The 22165-nt window shown below is 44.5% G+C and overlaps 1 protein-coding gene across 2 annotated transcripts in view; it reads left to right on the top strand.

Annotated features, from left to right (window-relative positions):
* The window catches only part of NLGN4X (neuroligin 4 X-linked), a 539607-nt gene that overhangs the window by 202322 nt on the left and 315120 nt on the right, over positions 1-22165 (top strand). For both annotated transcript variants that reach the window (XM_074359108.1, XM_074359107.1), the window contains one exon: positions 10430-10561. The gene's annotated coding sequence lies outside the window, so the exon portion shown is untranslated. The remainder of the gene's footprint in view (positions 1-10429; positions 10562-22165) is intronic.

Here is a 22165-nt window from a genome sequence, read left to right as displayed (position 1 = left end):
TCTGTTTTTCACTGAAGTATAGCCAGTTTTTTTTTCTATATATATATTTTTTTTTATTGAAGTACAGTCAGTTTACAATGCAGTACAGTCAATTTTTGCAGTCAATTATTGCCGTACAGTCAATTTCTGGTGCACAGCACAGTGCTTCAGTCATGCATGAACATACATATATTCCTTTTCATACTGTTTTTCACCGTAAGTTACTACAAGATAGTGCATATAGTTCCGTGTGCTACACAGTGTAGACTTGTTAATCTGTGTGTTTTATATATATTAGTTGGTATCTGCAAACCTCGAACTCCTAATTTATCCCTTCCCATCCCCTTCCCCAGTGACCGTAAGTTGGTTTTCTATGTCTGTGAGACAATTTTTAAACATATGGTGATTTTTAATGAAAAACATAATGATATGAGCATGCAAAGGGTTTATTACATATAAACTAATAGACTAACAGGTAAGTACCTTAAATGTGCCTCGGTTTTTATTTCTGCTCTGGGAAAATATCGGTGAACATAACGGACATTAAAAATGTTCCCTAAGGTTCTCAATCGTTTTAAGGAAGGTGAGGTGGCTCCCTGGATCAAAAGCAAGGGAGGCCGCTGACTTAGCGCCCGTGGCTTCCTGTCTGCTCCCGAAAGTAAAAATTGGGGAGAGGTTGAGCTGTCTCTCGCTGAGCTGATTTGCGTTGCCTTGAGGCTCTTCGGCTGATCCCCGAAGTGACCTCGAGAAAGGATGCCCCCGTTCTTGGCTCTGAACGCTCCATCATCTCTAAGACTCAGGGTCAGAGAGCTTTCAGAAGAGTTGTCAAGTGTTACTTTTCTGGGCTTTTAGAAAAGATGAGTTAAGGGCGATAATAATGCATCAGGACAAAGCACTGGGTGAGCCAAAATGTGGAAGGAATTTTGCATGTGCGTGACTGTGTTTTTCTGCACCCACCCTTATAACAGGAAGGTGGTTACCGGTGTTGGGGACCAGGCTGGCCACCCCCAAAATGTACCTCGATGCTTTGTTGCTTATTTTGAATTAAAGTTACTTAAGAAGCAGCCAGTGCAAGAGGGCCACTCTGACCCTCCTCTCCGTGGCCCTGCCGAGCTGTGCACTAACACGGCTCTCGCCGAGTATGGCTGAGCGAGAGGAAGGCGAGCTGTTGCGTCGAAATAGCTGCGCCTCTCGGGGACCCGGCCCGGCCAGCATCCCCGTCCCCTCGGTGCACAGTCACCTGCACTTGTCTCCGCACGGGGCTTCTTGTGTTAGAACGTGCACACGAGCCACAGGGAGGGTTTTGTCACAGCGAAGACTGAGCAAGTCGAGGATGAAGCTGAGAGCCTGCGTTTTTTTTTTTTCTAACCAGCTCCCGGATGGCGTGCATGTTGCAGCCCGGGGACCAGACACTGCGAACCAAGGCTGTGAGCACGGCAGTGGGGGTCTCTCTAACGTGTGGTCTCCCGGGGAGAGAGATGGGCGCCGTCAGCACTTAGACAGCTTATGCCTTACATAGATACTTGCACATTAGACAGTTTATGCCTTACGTAGATACTTGCATATTAATATTTATTTCGAGCATTTTTTTTTCAGTGTAAGTGTATTAGGTGCATGCATTTAGCTTGCAAAGGACTTTTTTGTCTCAGGTGTAAAACGAAAATCTTGCTGCACTTAAAACCGTGAGACCTGCTCCGTGGGCACACCCACGGCCTATAAAATTTTCCATACTTTTCAGCTGTGTCCAGAAAATTTCCTCTAAAAAACCCATGTTTCATCACAGTGCCATGAACTTGGGAGCTAGAAGTCTAGAATGCAAACTAAACAAGCCAAATACAAACAAAAATGAATTTAAAAATTTTAAAAAGCAAGCCAAATGCGTTTGAGTGGCCACACGAGAAAACTGCTTTAATCCATGTGTGTGTGCATGGCTGATTAAACCACGGTTCTGTTTTATAAAACATAAAAATTAAATATAGATGACCTCCAAAGAGAGCAGCTTCCATCTAAAGTTTTTTTTTTTAAATAAACCTTTAAATGATTTACATTTTGTTTTCCTACCTGGGCACCAAAGGATTTGATGCAAGTTTTATCTTCTTTGCGATCTGCCGTCTCCTGCAATGACTATGGGCCTGGATGCCTTTGTTTTTTATTATTCCTTAAAGAAAATGTGCAAGAGTTGTAGGCAGATAACGCTGGAGGGTTTTTTACAGCGGGGCTGTCTTCTCGAGCTGACAACTCTTAGACCTTTACAAAGTTTTGAGTCAGAAAATCCAAAGTTGAGTTGGGAGGGGGGACTGTTAGACTGGACGGCAGGTGCTGCCTGGTTCTGATGGCCACGCCGGACGATCTGTGCACACACACACAACAGATGGACGCTCTTGTGGTGGGCGGGTAGTTTCTGAGTTGCCGACCCCATGGAGGATTTCCAGAGTCCCTTGGTGTAGTTACGGTGATGTGGAAACCCCGTCACTACAGTGCAGCAAACCCTCACTGATGGTTCTCCTGAAAACAGGATGAATCTGGGGCTTCCTGTTCCATGCATCCTGCTGTTTTTGTTCTTAGAATTTCTGTTCCTCTCACGCACAAAGGCAACCCAGTGGTAAGCTCCGTGCTATGACCGAGGTGTCCGTAGATGGGGAAATCTCTGCACGGGTCTGACGCTGTGGCTCGCAGTGTTCCACCTTGCAAGGCACGGTATTTTGCACGTAGGTTAGACTCCTTTATCCAACGATCCATGCAATCTCTGCGGTGGACCCTGGAACAATGCCACAGTTGGAGGGCGGACCCTCTGCCCACTTGAAAATCCACATATAACATATAGCTGGCCCTCTGTGTCCCCCGTTCTGCATCTGTGAGTTCAACCAACCACAGATTCAACCAATGGCTGACCGTGTTGCACTGACGTGTTTACTACTGAAAAAAATCTATGTATATGTGGACCCGTACCATTCAAACCTGTGTTGTTCAAGGGTCAGTGTATTTTAAAGCATCTTGTATGCCAAGCGTGGTAATAAACTGTGGATTTCAAGAAAAAAATAGAAAATTGGCCATGATTCTTGAAAGAGTTTTCCATCATCCCAAGACCTAAGGTTTCGCTTTGAATTCATTGTGCAACAGCCACAAAATTCTGCAGCGTTCCTGTAAACGTCAGACCACAGCTGGCCAGCACGCTGCCTTAGTCTGCGTACCATTCCCAGCCGTAGGATGAACGGCAATTTAATAGAGGAAATTATTCTTCCTATACTTATAGGAAACATTGAAACCAGATGGTTTCTCTATGTTCCCAGATTTTTCTCTGAGTCAGTTTAGCCAGATTTTTCATTGATACTCAGTGCCTTTTCCTGTTAACATCACTTTGGAACACACGCTCTTAAAGACGGCGCATCTGAGAGCCCTCTTGCCTGCGTGATTAGTCAGTGCAACCAGCCCCCTCTCATCTCATGCCTTAAACTGAACGTCTGATGACTTACGTGTACTAGACCATCTTAGTTCCGTTGCTGTCGTGGTCTGCTCAGGAAGGAAAAGGGGAACCATTCATTCTTTGATGGGTGAAACAGAGTAGGCTTCTGCCCTTAGTGAATTCACCTTAAAAAACAAACATCAAACACAGATGGGAATTTTTAAGAAAAAGACACTCGGCCAGATGTATTTAGGGACTGTGTAATCAACGGTAAGCCATCAGGAGAGACAGATTTGAACGCTGTCCGTCTTTATACCTCCTTCTATCTTTGATTGTCACCCAACCGGATAGATTCCCCTGAATGATTTAATTCCAGCGGTAAGTAAAACGGAGCAAACACAGAAATCACAAATCAGCTCCCTACGGAGTAAGATGATACGTCCCCTAGAGCATGTCATGTGGCGTTTAAAAGTAATTCACAACGGATTCGCGCCTCCCTCCGTCGCTGAGAAACAGATTAGGTCCGTTCTGTTGTTATTTCCAGCCCATTCGGGTTCCATGAATGACTTCAGTCCTCAGCACAGAGTCCCTTGGATGATTATTTGACTGGAAATTTCAGATTTCCCAGACATAATAAGATGCATTAGAGTAATTGTCTGTCACGAAACGGGAGCAAAAGAAAACATTTTTGAAACAAAGTGAACTATGTAGAGAGAAGGTGAATCTTAACTTCCAAACTGTAGGGTGCTTCCCTGCCAAAGTCCGGATTTAAAACCAATTGGTATCAGAGTAGACTTAAAGGATGTCAGTCCATCCAGAATTCTCTAATTCCCTTAGCGCTGGGACTTCCCCCTGCAATTTGTCTTCTTCTGTGAACCTAAGCTTGGTCTGTCGCATCCTCAAAAGGATGAGCTCACTGTCTCTCTGTCTCTCTCTCTCTCTCTCTCTTTTTTTTTTAACTTTCTCGGAGAATCTGGGCTGTAGAAATGCAGTAAAAACATTTACATCTCACTGTTAGAGCACTCGATGTTAAAACACTCCTTTTACAACTTAACCCACTGCTTCGGTCGCGCTGCCAAGACTGCAGAGATTAAATCGTCACTCCCAGGAGCACCGGAGCGCCAGGACTGCAGGAAGAAGAAGGGCCCACCGAGATAAATAACCTTTTCTGCTGCTTCCCGCTGTAGCAACTCATGGTGGATCCATCTAGAAGTTCTTTAAACACACACACACACACACACACACACACAGAGCAAGCCAAAGTGTAAAGGCAGACGGAGTTACATAATTCTGCAGGTTATTTTTAGAATCATTTCCATGGGGTGAAAAATAACGGAGGAGAGGATTAAATTAATAACGTGCGCCTGGCTGCCTAGGAGCGCGCCCGCTTCCCGAGCAGCGGGGTTTGCCCGGACGAGAAGGCCTCCGGGAGGCGCACCCTGGCCGGAGCCTTTCCCGCCGGGCCATCACAGCACCAGCCCCGTTGCTCTGGCCTCTTACTGCCAAGCTCAGGAGTCAGCGCGGAAGGGCGGGGGTGGGGCTGATTCCGGCTGCCGACCATGGCCAGGAGGGTTTCTTGTCACCCGTCCTGGGTCCTCGGGGTGTGTCTTTTCTTGCACCCATGCTGGACCCACGTGGCTGTATTCAACAGTTTCTCTACCTGCCTTTCGAATGATCAGGTTGAGAATCCATCCGTATCCCTGCAATGTCACCTGTCACTCTGTCCTCCAGGCATTTCTCTTCTCCCCAGACCCCCTGCTTTCTTTTGAAACAAGCCTGATTTTTTTTTTTTTTTTGAGCCAGCAGGGGAGAGCAGATCAACACAGCTATTGTGTGGCCACCAGTACTTTTTTAGAATGTCCTCAGGAAAGACCCCAGCTTGACCCCTAGGCTCTATGTTTTGCAACGATTACTATGGGAACCTTAGTTGTACCTCTGAGGGTGGTGATGTGCACACCACAAAAGTGGGCTCCGTGGTGTAGACGCTCAGTAGGGAGATTATAGAGGGCAGGGTACAGCTCAAGTGGCAGAGCGCATGCTTAGCGTGCACGAGGCCCTGGGTTCAATCCCCAGCACCTCCTCTAAGGATAAATACAAAGTAAACCTAATTACCTCCCCCCCTAAAAAATAAATTAAAAAAAAAAGACGCTAAGTGGAGAGATTAATAGGCACGTGACAACAGTTCAACAGGACACGGTGAGGGGGGACTCCTAAAGTATTTTTACAGCGCATGCCTCCCTCGTCTGATTCTGGGGCCCAAATCCAACTCATTCAGTAAGGCTGGGGACTGGGGATGCCACGCAAAATCCTTCTTTCTCCGAGTGTGCACACTTCAGGGCTTCTAGGTCCTGAAAAGGAGGAAGCCGTCTGCAGTCCCTTCAGAGGTCTGCCTCCCCTACGGGGCTCAGTGAATGCTGAGTGGCTTCAGGAGGGTCCCCCTCACGGCCACTTCTGGGGGTGGGTCCCAGGGAAATGGACTCAGGATCCGCAGCAGATCCCACGGTCCTTGCTGCATCACCCACGGTAAACAACCCGGATGTCCGCGGACAGATACATGGATGAAGAATTAATGCGTAAGAGAACCCAATATATCCATACAATGGGATATTAGTCAACCTTAAAAAGAAGGAAACCCTGCAATTGTGATGATGTAGATGAATCTGGAGAACATTATGCTAAGTGACCTAAGCTGGACGGGTCGTAATACGGAAGAAACTTTGTGTCCATTACAAGTTCGTCACTAAAGCGATGTTACCTGTAGGCTTCAGTGACACAGAATGGCCCATCTCTGGGAACCCTGCCTCCAGCGAATGAGCGATAAGCTAAAATATATTTGCTCAGCTCACAGGAAACACCCTGACCAGGCTGACCTGTGAATGCCCTCAGGAAGGAAGAACCGAACACTTCCCTGCGGCCACCAAGGACTGTTTGCCTTTACTCCGTCCCCCGGTTAGTACAAAAGGAGCCTGAATTCTGACTTGGGGAAGGTGCTTCTTTGGGACACCAGTCCACCATCTTCTCCATCTGCTGGCTTTCCAGAGAAAGTCGCTATGCCTTGCGCCAACACCTCGTCTCTCGGTGTGCTGGCCTGTCGTGCAGGGAGCAGTGGGAGCCTGGACTTTGCAACAAGTTGTGGTGAAGCCAGCTGTGGCCAGCCAGCCCCTGTGGGGGAGTTTTCTGTGAAGTCCCCAGCAGCTGCCAGGACCACCTCTCCTCAGGATCTTCCCTTCAGCTTTCCCCAAATCAGCACCGGCTTTTTCCCTCCAGATTAAGCCAGTTTGCTTTGCATTTGAGCGGGGTTCCCCGTTGGAGAGAGGTTACCGTCACCGGACTTCCAGCTGCTTTGTGAACCGTATTGTTCGCTCCCGATCTGTGTTCATTCCGGTTGGAATGTGTTTCTGCTTCTGCTCCTTTCTTGTTCTTGAACTTACAAATGAGGGAAACGTGATAAATATGGGAGAAATACCGCATCTGTCCCTAAGGAGGGTCCTTTTGGATGTATCTTGCGTGGGCAAAATACGGCTGTGAGCCAATGAGTAAGAAAGAGCCGATCGTCTATTGTAATAAGGTGTGGCCCCGACATACGTTAGCGTCAGAAGAGCAGGGGCCCCCGCATGACTGTGTCCGTTACGATACAATCTTGCCATTGTGACTGTTTTGTGCAAGAGTGGGGAACACGTTAAAACCTGTCTGTCCTTGTCCGAACCTGAGACATTCTCAGGGAGAAGGGAGAGGTTCCGTTTGGCCCCTGAAATCACCAAAAGCCCCATCTCGGAATTCAGCCTGGCTGGCGGACGCCAGGGTCCAAGGGCGCCCTTTGAATGCTTGGGGACGATCCAGTGCTACTTATGGTTCTGCGGGGGCCGTGGAATGGCTCTGTAGCTCTTCTGGGAAGGAGTGGGGACGAGTGAGGACATCTTCCGTGCACAGGCAATTGTGCTGTGACATCAGGGTGGGAGAAACACAGGTGTCTGTCACCTTATGGTGAAAGGAGCCCCAGGGAGAATCTGTCACACAGGAAGGAAGCAGAGGGAGCGCAGGTGGGCATTCGTTGCCCCAACCTCCAGCCACACTGGCCGTCCCAGCTGCTCCACGTATCCACCGCGACCGCCACCTCCCGGCACTCTCCAGCCCCAGTTCCCAACCCTGGGGCTCGGGGACCTGGTGTGTACCACCGTCTAAGACCCAGCAGTTCACCCAGTTTGGGACAGGAGCCACTCCCTGCAAGGGGCAATTCCCCCCCACGCTGTTATCCCCTAGGGGACCTAAATGCAAACAGCCCGCCGGCTGGGTTTGTATGGATGCACTGACGTCCCTCCACTTCAGACTTCATCCATTCCATAGATGGCCACCCGCCTTACAGGGAGGGCCCTCTAGATGAAAGGACGATGGTCACTGCTAAGGCAGGGAAGAGGCTGACCAGCTCCACGTCACAGACCCGCAAGGTGCACCTGACCGCCCCTGGCAGGGCCCACCCACCGCTGAACCAAGTCGGACCCCACGATGTACCGTAAGTGCATCCTGGCCGGGCGCAGAGAAGGGCAGCCGAAGCAAAAGAGTTGGAACGAAACTGCCGAAACTGAACGAAAACCAAATGAAGATGTGTCAGGCCTGCAGGTGCTACCCTGACGCACCGCCCAGGCCGCCCTCCCCGGAAATGCTGGAACGGTAAATTTGAGCTTTGTTGTTGTTGGCGGGGGCCGGGGGGGGGGCGGACAAAGCACCTCAGCTGTCAGGACAAAGTTGCAAAACTGAGACGGGGCATCTGGAATGCAGCCTTCTCGGGTGGCCAAGGACAGGAGGAAAGAGATGCCAAACGCGACGGCACGTGTCTGGCAGCGGGAGTCCCGGACGAGACGGTGGGGATGGCTTCACGCGTGTATACACTTCTACAAGCTTGTAGACGTTAAATATGCACGCCTTTTAGACACCAATCATATCTCAATACAGCATTTTTTTTTAACTTTTCCTGCAGCAAATTTGCCAAAAAAAAAAAAGGGTTGTCCATTTATAGAAAAGTTCTCCAACTCACCCACAGGAAAGGGAATTTTCAGGAGCAAATTAATAAAACGTGTCACCCATGCCGGTGCCCTGAATTGTGTAAGTCACGACGTGTGCCAGAAAGATTTCTGAAAGCCTTTTCCAAAGAAATGTGTGCAGTGGCCAAGGTGGGGAGGATCTGGGGTGCCAACCCCAGCCCGTCCCCGTCGGCTCTCTTCCCTTGTTCTGAGTCTGGTGGGCGTGGAGGGCTGGGTTCCGGGTCATGCTGTCCCCTCTCCACGTGAGTATCTCTTCCCAAAATAGGTCTCCCTGCCTTGGCCTGAAATAGCTCCTCTCTCACGACTGGCTCCTAAATCTCCTCCGCTCCTTCGCTTGGTTTGAACGCTGCTCCCTCCCCTTTGCGGAGCAGCCCTCTGGAACTTGAGAACTCTTTGCTGGTTGTTTGAAAGATGTCAGCCTCTCCAAGCATCCACTGCATCTAAGGACCGACGGGAAAAGGTGCCTCCCTCGCTCTGAGCCCAGGTTGCATTTTCTAGCTGTTGAACATCCTAAACAGGCACAGTCCGGAGTGTCAGGGAAGTTCTGCTGACTTTCTTGCTCCGGGCTGTGACTGCCTTGTGGTCGTCAGTCATACGAGCGAGCTGAACGCCCCATCGTGGGAGTTTACAAGGTCACATGTGGAAAGTCTCCCAACTTGGTTACATGCCTCCTGAGAACCTGCTTGTAGCTGGCGGGACACGAGCTCACAATCCACATGCAAGAACTCAGATTTTTCCTGCTGGTGAGGGAAATGGACCACTCTCTCTCCTGGAATGGGTTTAAGTATATCCTTCCCAGTTACAGGTTAAAATTCTAACCACCACAGCGCCTCACGATGTGACCTTATTCGAAGAGGTAATTCAGTTAAGATGAAGACGTTGGGGTGGGCACCAACCTAACATGCCTGGTGTCCTTGTAAGAAGGGGGAGTTTGGGTACAGAGACGCGTACATGGGGAAATGCCTTGTCAAGAAACGGGGAGAGGATGGCCACTCACAAGCCAAAGAGAGAAGTCTGGAGCTGATGCTTCCTTCACAGCCCTGAGAAGGAAGCAGCTCCAAGGACAGCTTAATCTATATCGTAAAATACACAATCTAGATAGATAGGGAGATAGAGAGACAGATTAGGATAGGTGCATGGGTGGTTGGGTGGATGGAAAGATGGATGGATTGATAGAATGGATGGATGGATGGAGAGATATATAAATAGATTAGATAGATAGATTATAGATATAGATAGATTAGATGAGATGGATGGATGGAAAGATAGATAGAGATTAGATGGATGGATAGATGGATGCATAGATAGGTAGATAGATTGGATGGATGGATGGATGGATAGATAGACTGATCGATTAGATGGATGGATGGAAAGATAGAATGGATGGATGGATGGATAGATCGATAGATATATAGATAGATGCATATATATGATAAATAATAAAATAGAATTGTTATGCAACAGTAGCTGAGTAATTTATGTTCATCATTCCATTAAACCTTCGTCACGACATTTTTGAGTCACATGATCTTTCCTTTGATCCAATGGAAAGGCTATGTTTTGGATAGTTGGTATCATTGATCTGTTTAGAACTCTCAATATACTGGAAAAATAAACCAGTTGAAATACAAAGTTACAGATTTAGGAACTTTTGACTGATGCAGAGTAGTCAATATCTGATTGATTGACTGACTTAGATTTACTCAATTGGACTCTCCCCCCACGCCCACCCCCCCAAAAAATCACAGATAGGAAAGGACTTCCAGATCAGTGTTGCGCAGTGGAAATATGCGACTGGCCAACCGTGGAACTTCTGATTTCCTGGAAACCACTGTAAAAGTAAGTCACGTGCCATAGGTACAGTCCATTCTTATGACCCAGAATGGACCAGATAGTTGCATCTCAGCACGTGACGCGTGTGAAAATACTAGTGCCACATCTTATGTTCTTTTGGGTGGGGGTCACTGTTCTATGTCTTTGACGTGTGGTGTGCGCTTCCCGCTCACAGCGCAGCTCAAGCTGGACTGGCCAGGCCGCCCGTGGCGCTGGAGCCGCAGGTGCCCGGTGCCGCCTCACTCGGCTCCAGACGGCTCCGTCGTGGCGCCTCTCCCTGCAGTCAACACCCCGTGGCTCGTCGGAGGTAAGCGTCCTGGGCGTCCTGAAGGGGACCGGAAACATTTTTCTAGTCCATAGAATTAGACGGATGTGTCGCTTTTCTTGTGGGTTCCACTCAGATTAAACCGTCTTAAGGAGAGGTGAGATTTCCTTTTATAAAACCAAGGAACTTTTGGCCCGGGAGACATTGTCGTTAACCACACAAAGGCTAGTAGTCAGGCACAGACTGTTAGAATATTTTTTAAAAATTAGGATGTTAAAGGTCCTGGGTTCAGTCCCCAGTGCCACCATTTCAATATATAGATAAATAAATCTTATTACCTCCCCCCCAAAAAGAAAATTTAAAAAAAATTATGATGTTAAAAGTGACCTAACTGGAGGAGAGCGATGCATTTCAGATTTTTTTGGTCCAGAGTTGCAGTCCGACCCTCTACAAGCAGAGATGCCCGAGAGTTTCAATGCCAGGACCTTCTACATGAGTCTGCTCCTATGTCTGCGTGATATCTTAGTAGCTGTTCCGTCAGGGAGACTTCCGATAGTTTCCATAAAGGCCACTGCTCATTTATTAAAAGCCCTCTGGCACTGTAATATAAGGAGAGGGAGAGAAAAAAAAAATCAATCCCATTGCTCACATCAAACATCAATAGATTGTTGAGCTTTGGAGGCTGGGTGTAAAAAACATGTAATTACTGAGACCTTGGGAGAGGAGCGACCCCATATGTAAACCTGTCACGCAATCCAGAGACGGCCCCCTGTTCTAAAACCGTGGCTTTTTCAGGCAGGAACGCCCTGTCTAACGGGTACTACCAACGTTCCTCTCTCAGCACGGGCAGTGCCTGCAAAAATCATCCCCCCCAAAAAAAGGACAAGGATGGCTTTATTAAATATGTTCTCCAGGTCATGCTGGCAGGGCTCTAAAAATAATCAACACTGTCTGTGTAATGACTCTGTGATGGATGGACTATTATTTACCCCCCAATTAATAGTTGAGTCAAAGGACTCAGACGGAAGCAAAGTCTCTGTTACTGAGCCAGACTTGGGTCTGCTCGCCCGCGTGCAGTTAAGTCCGTCTACTGACACCGGCTCGTGGTGACGGAGGGTGCAGCGTTGATTTACTGTAAAAAATTTAATCATGTACCATCACCCAGTTTCTGCAGGTCGGGAATTTGGGTGTGGCTTCGGTGGGTCCCGTGTTCAGGAGGGTGCAGTCAGGACTTACTCTGATTAAGTCAGACCCACCCAAGATAACCTTCCTGTTGAGAAACTTAAAATCCATTAATGTGGAACCATCTGCAATCTCTCTAAAAATGTTCCATGTCTAGAAACCCGTCTACCTACACTCGACGATTAGAAATAACACAGAGAAGTATGGACACCAGGCGGCAGGAATGACCGGGGTCACCTTAGAAATACATGATCCATCCCAGTATATTTGAAATATTTATTCACAGTATCTGGGAATATAGAATTCCAGTCACAGCCATCTATGATTCAACAGTTAATAAAAGGAATAAAGATAATTTTCATGCAGATGTGACTCCCAAAAAAAGATCTTACCCAAAGATTCTTAATAAATGTGTAAATAAAGATGTAATATATTTGCATCTTAATGAAGACACAGTATAAAAAGGCATGCATACTTAGCCCAGACTAATAAACTTGACAGGAAATGCTACATTCGATGTGCAAGGTAAGTGAAGACCACTATGAGGTGATTTGGGGAATTCTATAAATGTGTTCTCATTGCAAAAACAATCTGAATACAACATTAAAATTTTATACCAAAAAGTAAGCTGGAGTAGAAATGCTAAATATTCTGAATGAGGAATGAGAGGCGGGGTAGATGTCTGACTAGTTTGGGTATATTGGCACTGTTGTCTGGTGCAGAAAGAGAATAAAGATACTTAAAGCTCATTAGGGAATCGGGAGAGAGGTGGGAAGGGACAGACTGGGAGTTTGAAATTTGTAGGTACTGACAGGCATACGCAGAATAGATAAACAAGATTACACTATATAGCACAGGCAAATATATATAAGATCTTGTGGTAGCTCACAGCAAAAAAGAATGTGACAATGTATGTATGTTCATGTATAACTGAAAAATTCTGCTCTGCACTGGAATTTGACACAACATTGTAAACTGACTATGACTCAAAAAGAAAAAAAAAAAGAAATTGGAAATTTGAATATTCAAAAGAGCAAGTGGGAAAAAGCAAGAGAACCAAGCCAACGATGAATAAAATCAGCAGAGATCAGGAGGAGGAGAAAAAAAAAAGCCAGATAAAGGACAAGGTGGAAAAGGAAAACACAGTTTGAAATAGTAGGAGCAGGTACCATTGGGTCAGGAAACACGGGAGGTATAAGACCTTAGACGCCCGTACTGAAAGGCACACGCACGCTGCTTGGATTAAAACCAGCTGAATAAAATAATCACACACCTTTAAAGGATTTACTGGCAACATGCCTCTAACAAAATGATGAAAAGGGTTTGAAAACAATGGAAACAAAAAAACACACACTGGGAAAACAGTATCCAAAATGAAACTGACCTATGACTGACTTGGAGACCAAAGCAAGGCATCGAGGTATCACACCATCCAAAAAACACAAAACAAAACAAAAACCCAGAAAAACCCCAAAAAACTCACTAAACATCCATGATAATCTCAAAGTTGTGTTCTCATGCTGACAACAGTCTTGACCCAGATAAAGCTTAAAATGACAGAGTTACCCAAAGGTCTTTTTAAACCACGTCTTCAGTGGGAGAACCGAGTCAAGCTCTGGCAAGTATTGCAAATGGAAACAGACAGAAATACGACCACAGAGAGAAAGCCTGGAAGGTCGTAGTGAACACGCTTGAGCTAATATATCCCCCCAAAGGCAGTGAAATCGGCACATAGAACAAAAAAACGCATTACGCATTATTTTTGCAAGGCATCGGATTCATATACAACATTTAACCTGTGCTGATCTGAATTATGTGCCGGAAAGCAAATCTCAAAAAAAAAAAAAAATTTCCAAAGAATCAAAATCATCCAGACATTGTTCACTGTTCACTGTGCAATTATATAAGGTATTGGCCCTAAAAAAAACATAAAATAGACACACACTTTAAATAAATCACAGTGTACCTGAGACCTGTGAAAACATGCAGGATACAGTGGGTGGAAGATGGAACGTAGAAACAAAATTTAGATCATTATTAAAAAAACAAAAACACGGGAGAATGATTTAAAATTCTCGGTTTGAGGACAAGCCTTCTGGAAATTGTTTGATTCACTGATTTCTCTGGCCAGTTGTGGCCCCTACCTACTGTTATGTTCATAGAGACCCTAAAATTACTCAGATTATCTCATAAATTCTGATTTTCCACAAGTAAGGTCATAGTTTTTGAAGGTGATCCTGTATGTTGAGCACAGCACAGCATGGTCAGACCCTCTGGGTGCTGAAATCCTGCAGGAACAAGGCTGCAAAGTTGTCAGGACTTAGATTGTTGATTGATTTTCTTCTGTGATAGGAGTACTTGTTCTTCATTGCTGTGTTTCTAACATGTTTACCTGTAGAAGCATCCATTCCAAAAAAAAGCATTATTCTCAGAAATATCTTTCGGGCCACTCAGACACTGCCCAATAGTATGCAGAAGCCATATGGAACGAGAAAATACATTGATTTACAGGTTCTCTAAAGCATCAGGGCAGGAGATGAGGCATGAAAAAAATATCGCAGAAAAAGGTAAAAATAAGGTGAGCTCACTAATTGTGATTTTCTATGTTGATGTTGAAATTTCAGGCGCAGGTTTTTAAAAAATCATTCTATATGTATATAAATAGATAAAAAACAAAGTTCTTCTGTACAGCACAGGGAACTATATTCAGTATCTTGTGAAAACCTTTAATGAAAAAGAATATGAAAATGAATGTATGTTTTTATACACACACACACACACACATATAGCATGACTGGGACATTATGCTGTAGACCAGAAATGGACATATTGTAACTGACTATACTTCAGATAGAAAAAAAAGAATGACATAGGATAAATAGGTGTCATAAAGTTAAAAAAAAAACACAAATCATTCTAAGTTGACATGGATTTAAAGGGCCTTTATTTCACAACAGCAGATCTCATGAGATTTCCAGGGGAAAAAAAGTGATATTCGTCAAACAAAACCATGGTTGATGAAGTCAATAGAAAGATGTAACAGTATACCTAGATTTGTTGTAAATGTCCATCTGAAAAGTACATCTTGAGTAATTTAATAGGTACATATATAAGACAGAGTTCTTTTTTTCATTGAATTATGGTTGATTTACAACATGGTGTTAGTTTCTGGTGTACAGCATAGTGATTCATTTATATACACACAAACATATATACATACATTCTTTTTCATATTTTTCCATTATAAGTTACTATAAGATAATGAATACAGTTCCTTGTACTATACTGTAGGACCTTGTTGTTTATCTATTTTATGCATAATAATTTGTATCTGCTAATCCTAAAATTTATCCCACCCCCCGTTTCCTCTTTGGTAACCGTAAGTTTGTTTTCCATGTCTGTGAGTCTGTTTCTGTTTTGTAAGTAAGTTCATTTGCATCATTTTTTTAGATTCCACACATAAGTGATATCATATATTTGTCTTTCTCTGTCTGACTGACTTCACTTAGTATGATGATCTCCAGGTCCGTCCATGTTGCTGCCAATGGCATGATTTCATTCTTTTTTATAGCTGAGTAGTATTCCGTTGTCTAAATAGACCACAGCTTCTTTATCCAGTCATCTGTCGATGGACATTAAGGTTATTTCCATGTCTCGGCCGTTGTAAACAGTACTGCTATAAACATTAGAGTGCATGTGTCTTTTCAAGCAATGTCTGACTTTATTTTTCTCAAGCCATGTAACTGCAATTTAACTCTTTGAAAGGTTGTTTATAACCGAAAAATAGAAACAGACTTGTGATCCTTATGACTACATCCGCTCCCATCTGAGGGCGTTGCTAGGCTGAGTGAAATTCCACAAGAAGAGGAGAGAAGAATTACTGTTGCTGCGTTCTCTTTGATGGTGTAGTTTTGTATCACAATGTAATAATCACATGCAAGTCAGTACCCTGCCTCATGCCCCCGTCTTAGAATAAAAGGGAGCTGTGAAAATTCAATTAGAAGCAGAGGAGTATTAACCCGAACACGTTTTGATTTTAAGTGTGAAGCAATTAAAGAGAAAACAACATTCATTTAATTATTTTCTCTGAAATAAGACTTTCTTCGGAATCCGTTTGGCACTTTTTGAAAACATTATTGTTTCCCTATCGCCTCTCTGTGTCCAAAAATATGTTTGGAGAGCAGTGTCAGGCGTAGATGTTGCAAATGCTTTAGAGCTAAGAGAAGAGGGCAAGTTTCGGTTAATCGTGGGGAGGACGTTGAGCGACCCTTGACAACGTGCAGATCACGTACCTGAGTATTTTCCACTTTGTAGCTGCACGAGGTAACTGAGGGTCACCCGCAAGCCTGCACTGAAATCCTCTTGGTTTTTGACCTCCCCTTGTGAGAGGCACCCGTTGAGGGGTCAAGGGCTCATCCCACATGCTGCTTCGGTGGCCCACGACCCTTCTCATAGGGTTAACGGGGCTTGCAGACTCTGGGTGGTCAGCCTGTGGGGCTGGGGCTGCACCCTTCCTTGGCTTCATCCTCCTGAAACCCTGTTCCAGGCCAGGACCAGAGACACCACGGGGCACACCCGAGGAGGAGGTACTTCAATGTGTGTCCCTACACCTAGACGGTCACGGCACGGATGGCAGTTTCTTTTAGACTTTCCTGGCGCGATGCTCTGTTGCAACCTCTCAGCTCCCAAGGCACTATAAAGCAGCACAGAGAGGCCGGGACAGGCGTGGCCGTGTCCCAGTAAAGCTTTCTCGGTAGACGCTAGAATTTAATTTTCGTAAGTTTTTCACTTGTCAGTAGAGATTTCTTTACTGCAAATGTACCATCCTTACAAAGCTCGTAGCCAGGCAGATACCGGTGGAGGTTGGGCTTGGCCCAGGGAGCTTTGTTTGCCAAACTTCCCCATTAAGGACAAGACTCTCCTTTGCTCTGATGCTTGACGCTCACTTAGGATGTGCAGATCACTGCAGCTGATTTTTTTATTATTATTATTATTGGAGTACAGTCAGTTACACTCTGTCCATCTCTGGTGTGCAGCACAGTGTCCCAGTCATGCATATACTGTATACATGTATACGCATATACATACGTTTTCATATTTTTTTCCCATTACCGCAGACTGATTTTTTAAATAGCATTTAAATTTTTTTTTACAACCTCAAGAGGAACAGCATTAGATTCGGAAAAACAGGATCTGAGAGCTAATTCGCACACATTTGTCGTTCAAGTTCAAACAAGTCCTGTGTAAAAATCACAGGGTAATAGGAATTCCTCTCTTGCCCAAGTCTCTGGATTTTTCAGCAGAAGAACACAAAGGAACAAAAAGACTGTCTTTGTAGTGTCAACAGAAATGAAATGCACAGCCTGCAAGTTCAGGGTTGTGATTCCTTCATCGGGCGGACTTCCGGACGGCCTGAGCCTGGGGGCCAGCATCTCGGATCGCGCAAAGAAACTGGTGCACCCAGGCAGAGGAGAAGCCAGGATATATAAAGATTTTTTGTTTTTTGGTTTTTGGGTTTTTTTTTTTTTTGCAACAAAGAACAGGTAGTCAGATCATCAAAACATTACTGTTAATTAAAGAAAACCAGACGTCTCAAGTTAAAGAAGTTAGCGCTTTTCTACGTATAGGAAGGCAGAAAGCTCTGGGCTCATTGACATCATTCCTTTGCAATCGGGGGGGCCAGTGCCCTGTTCTTTCATATTCTGAGTTCCTTCCAGGTGCACCGTTGGGGGTGGCTGCAGAGGCCGGGCGCCTGCTTGTCTCCACCCTGAGTTCCCTCTGCTCCCTGTTGGGGGTGGGGATGGGGTGCACAGCTTAGTAGGGGCTGATGACTTGGTGGCCGCAGTGTCCTTCGTTTCCTGACATGGCTGCGATCTTTTGCACGTGCAGTAGTACATGCTCTCCACTGCGAATGCAGATCCCGTGGAAGGGGTTTTGTGTGGCTCAGATGTGACTCTTCGATCCTCGAAGGAAGACACGTATCCTTTGCATTGCCGCCCACCCCCCTGAAAAGAAACGGAGTTTGACTATCTTGGCCCTCCCTCATTCTGCCTTTTTATAAGTAATTAACAGATACGGTCTTGCCCACAACTTAGTCGCCGGGATGAGATTGCCCCCAAGGTGAAAATGATTCTGCAGTCAGCGCCACGTCTTCAGTTCACAGGCTGATGTCCGTTGATAAAGGGTTACTTGAAGAAAGCCGCTTGTCTCAGTCATTTCTCCTGCTCATTCCATCCTTGGTGTCAGAACCAACTCCTCTTTGCAAGCATCCGCTTTCTAATGACCAACAGACAGTCTGACCGTAATTCCCTGCCGTTGAATGCTTAGGGTACCCAATCTCTCTTCATGTTATTTTTGTTGTAAATTATTTTAATGTTTCATTCATTAAAAATATGTGGATTTAAAAAAAATGATACAAGTTCTATTTTCAAACCAAAGTCATACTCACACAGACTTAGAAAACAAACTATGGTGACTAAAGGGGAAAGGGCGGAGAGGGGTACATTAGGGGTTGGGGATTAATAGACACACAGCCCTGTCTTTGTATGTGCATTTGATTCAGCCATTGTCTGAGAAGTCACTTAACCAGTTCACCCAGTTAACAAGTGGCTTTGAGGTTGCATCAGGAGAGCTAGCCACATTTTACACACTTTGAGTTATTCCAACATCAAAACAACAGCTGAACTATTTACGCTAGCCAGGACATGGAAGCAACCGAAATCTCTCCATTGACAGATGCCTGGATAAATAAGCTGTGCTCTATTTATACAGTGGAGTACTACTCAGCCATAAAAAAGAATAAAATAATGCCATTTGCAGCAACATGGATGGACCTAGAGATGATCATACTAAGTGAAGTAAGTCAGAAAGAGAAAAAAATACTATATGATATCACTTATATGTGGAATATATATATTAAAAAAAAAAGACACACGTGAACTTATTTACAAATAGGAAACACACTCACAGACATAGAAGACAAACTTATGGTTACCAAAGGGGAAAGGGGATGGGGATGGATAAATTAGGAGTTTGGGATTAGCAGGTACAAACCACTATATGTAAAACAGATAAACAACAGGGTCCTACTGTACAGCACAGGGAACCATATTCCATTTCTTGTAATAACATAAAATGGGAAAAAATCTGAAAAGAAAATGTGTATGTATGCATAGGTATAACCGAATCACTTTGCTGCACACCTGAAACCAACATTGTAAATCAACTACACTTCAATTAAAAATTTTTTTTTCCCTTTACCTTTTTATCTGTTGGCTGAAAAAACAAAGAATGCCCAATCGCACAGTCAACTTTCCCGGATTATTTTAGGCCCACACAGCCCTGACTCTACTGCTGGGAACGGTTGTACTGATCCTGACCGTATGTACTGGAATTTTGCCACAGAGTAAGCCCACCCTTCCAGGAAATGCATGTTAATTATGCTGAATGCAGTGCCTGAAGGAAAATGAAGACGTATCAGAGAGTTTAAATTGTCACGCTGGATGTTTTGTCTGCGGAATGAAACCAAGGGCATGCATTTAGAACAGGGCATACATAACAATCGTCTTACCACTCTTAACAAAGATAGTCATTTAAGTCAATGACGTCATTGTTTGAAGCCTGACTTAACTAAGTTGCCTCTATTTTTGTCTCTTAATTTTTTTTTTTTTTAAAGAATGAACTGGGAGGGGAGGAGGGTGTAGCTCAGTGGTTCAGTGCCTGCTTAGCATGCAGGAGGTCCTGGGTTCGATCCCCAGTGCCTCCTCTAAAAATAAATAAATAAATGAACCTAATACCACCACTCGCCAAAAAAAAAAAAAAAAAAAAAAAAACCCAAAACATTTAATTAAAAAAAAGAATGAAATGGGAAGAAGAAAAGCTTAAACACAGGGTGGGAAATCCTACTATATCAAAGTGGAGATAAATAGTCTTGAATTCTTCACATAGTTTTTCATATTTCAGTTTCTGGGGAGAAAAGTGCTCATGTGCTTTAGTTATTATTTTTACAGTCTTAAAATCAAAATGTTTTCTAAATAAAGCCAAACACTAAGTTGAAAAGTTTCTTTCTTTTTTTTAAAAAAATATTTCAAACTGGTTGAAGCTTCTGCTAATGCTGAGACCAAAATAAAACTGACTTAACGGCCAGACCAAATTGGTGGTTCAATTTCAAGGTCTCCCAAAACAGATTGAGTGTACCTTCCATTCAGATCACCACAGACCTGTTGGGATAGCCAATCCTATTCTTTAAAAAAAAAAACAAAAAACTTTAATTTCAGCTTTGTGTGAGCTCTGACTTACCGAGGAACAGAATCAACTGTCTCTGGTTTCAGGTTTTCTTAGCTAAAGCCACAGTCGCTGTCTATCTTCAGTGTGTCTCTTGACTGTATGTGAATTTGTTTGCGGATAAACACTTGAGTATTTCAACCCGTGGTTTAGCCAGAAGACTCTTTGAGGGTGAGATGGGACTATGAGAGATCATTTGTCCCCTGCCTTGTATTTCCCAGATGAGAAGTTCCCAAGGGAAGACCCTCCTCCCATTGGTGGTCATACACTATATATTTATTTATCTCAATAGGACAAGGTCCCCGGAAAATTCCGACAGCAGTGTGGCTGACCCCCATGAGGTTTGCAAAATATTAAAATGAAGCTGGGTTCCTTGTGGCCACGAAGGTTCCCCCGGAACTCTTGTCCTCAGCTAAAATTCTCTCCGAGCCCTCATATTTGCACATCCTTAAAATGGACACTATTCAGACGGCTTCCCAAGGTAGATGCAGCCAGCTCCATCCTGATGGTAACAGCCAACGCCGACTGGGAAAACCCGGTTGTTCACAACTGAAACTTACCCACGCACGTCTGAGGGCAGCTCGCTCGCTTAAAGTCTAGCACACACGCAGGCTGGCAAAGAGGGAGCCAGTTTTCCAACAGTAAGGAGATGATTATTTCGAGGTGGTTAAAGGTCTCCAGCATTTGAGAAGCAGAGGAAATGTGCCATGATTGACTCTGCCAGTGGAAAACTCATCAAGATTATCCACGTCCTAAAATAACACACACACGGCAGCTCACCCACTTGCTCTCAACACACACAATTGGCCACCGCAAGCTCACTGACTTTTTCACAGTGTAAACATATAACTCACCATAGTTCTACCCTGTTCTGGAAATACACCCAAGTGCCCTCTAGCACGTTTGTTTTTTTTTTTTTTTTCAAAACATAACCTATTTTAACTGTAGCTTTCTGACTTTTCATCCCCAGTAAAATTGTTAGCCACGCCCCCTGCATGACAGACAAAGGAGAACTCGTTTGAAGAAATGCTAAGTTTGCCATGAATGCCAGCGGACAGGTCTTTGATCTCAGGCATTTGCCTTCCCAGAAATTTCCCTGGTAGTAAAACTAGGGGCTTTGCATTGCTTTTTTTTTTTTTTTTTAATGGAACATCATTTTGATAAGTGTTTTTAAAACATCCAACTTGACCAACAAAACATGTCAAGTGCTTCTCTATAAAAGTAGGAACCATGCTTCTCAGGCTGACTAATGGCCTTGATATGCTCGGCGAAAGCTCCCTGCATTTCCACCTCCCCATAACGGAACGCAAGAAATCGAATTTAGCACATTCCAATAGTTCACATTCACAAATCGTTTCCTGCCTGTCTTTTTCTTCCCCTCTGCTCGTAAGATGAAATATTCATCTGCGGCAAATGCCCAAATTCCATCACCATGTGACGTTTACTGAAATGTCTCCTTCAGTGAGGGCAAGTGGGAGGCATTCTAAGAACTAAATCTTGTACGAGGGTTTCCTAAAAATCGGTTGAAATTTTGTGTTGCCATTATTAATCCCTTTCCAGGGTGAGATAAAGGTTTAAATTCCTCTCCGTCAACAAAACAAACCTCCGTAATCGCACAGGAAAAAAAAAGATTGCTTTTGATGTTTGTGTTCTTTAATTGCGGTTTAATAACACTGGCTTATGAATAAGACGGGAAAGTTTTGCTAATGCTTGAGTTAGACTGACGGATGCAGACGGTTCTCTGGATGACTCACTGCAGGGCTGTGGGAATATCTACGAAGCTGGGTCTGGCGCATCCCCAGTTGGAGGTCTCTTGCTCCTGATTCTGCTCTCAGATCACTGGGGGAAATGCCTATGGCTGGGAGCTTCTGTGCGCCGAGAAAAACAATCGCTTGCATTTTGTTCATTGTTCATTTTATTAACATATAAAATTTCTAAAGCAGGTTAATAGAGAATCTTCAAGGGGGAGAGGGTACAGCTCAAGTGGTAGAGCGCGTGCTTAGCGTGAACGAGGTCTTGGGTTCAATCCCCAGTCCCTCCTCTAAAAATAAATTAATTAACCAAATTACTTCCCCACTAAAAAAAGAAAAGAAAGAAAATCCTCAAACATCATCAGTAAAAAGAACAAATAAACTGTATAAATGACAAGAAGATACAACCGAATACACTGAAGCTTCAATG

The sequence above is a fragment of the Camelus bactrianus genome, chromosome X (assembly GCF_048773025.1).
Source record: "Camelus bactrianus isolate YW-2024 breed Bactrian camel chromosome X, ASM4877302v1, whole genome shotgun sequence".
NCBI classification, from domain to species: Eukaryota; Metazoa; Chordata; class Mammalia; order Artiodactyla; family Camelidae; genus Camelus; species Camelus bactrianus.
Note: the sequence above shows the minus strand (reverse complement) of the source record. Positions and strands in the feature narration are given on the sequence as shown.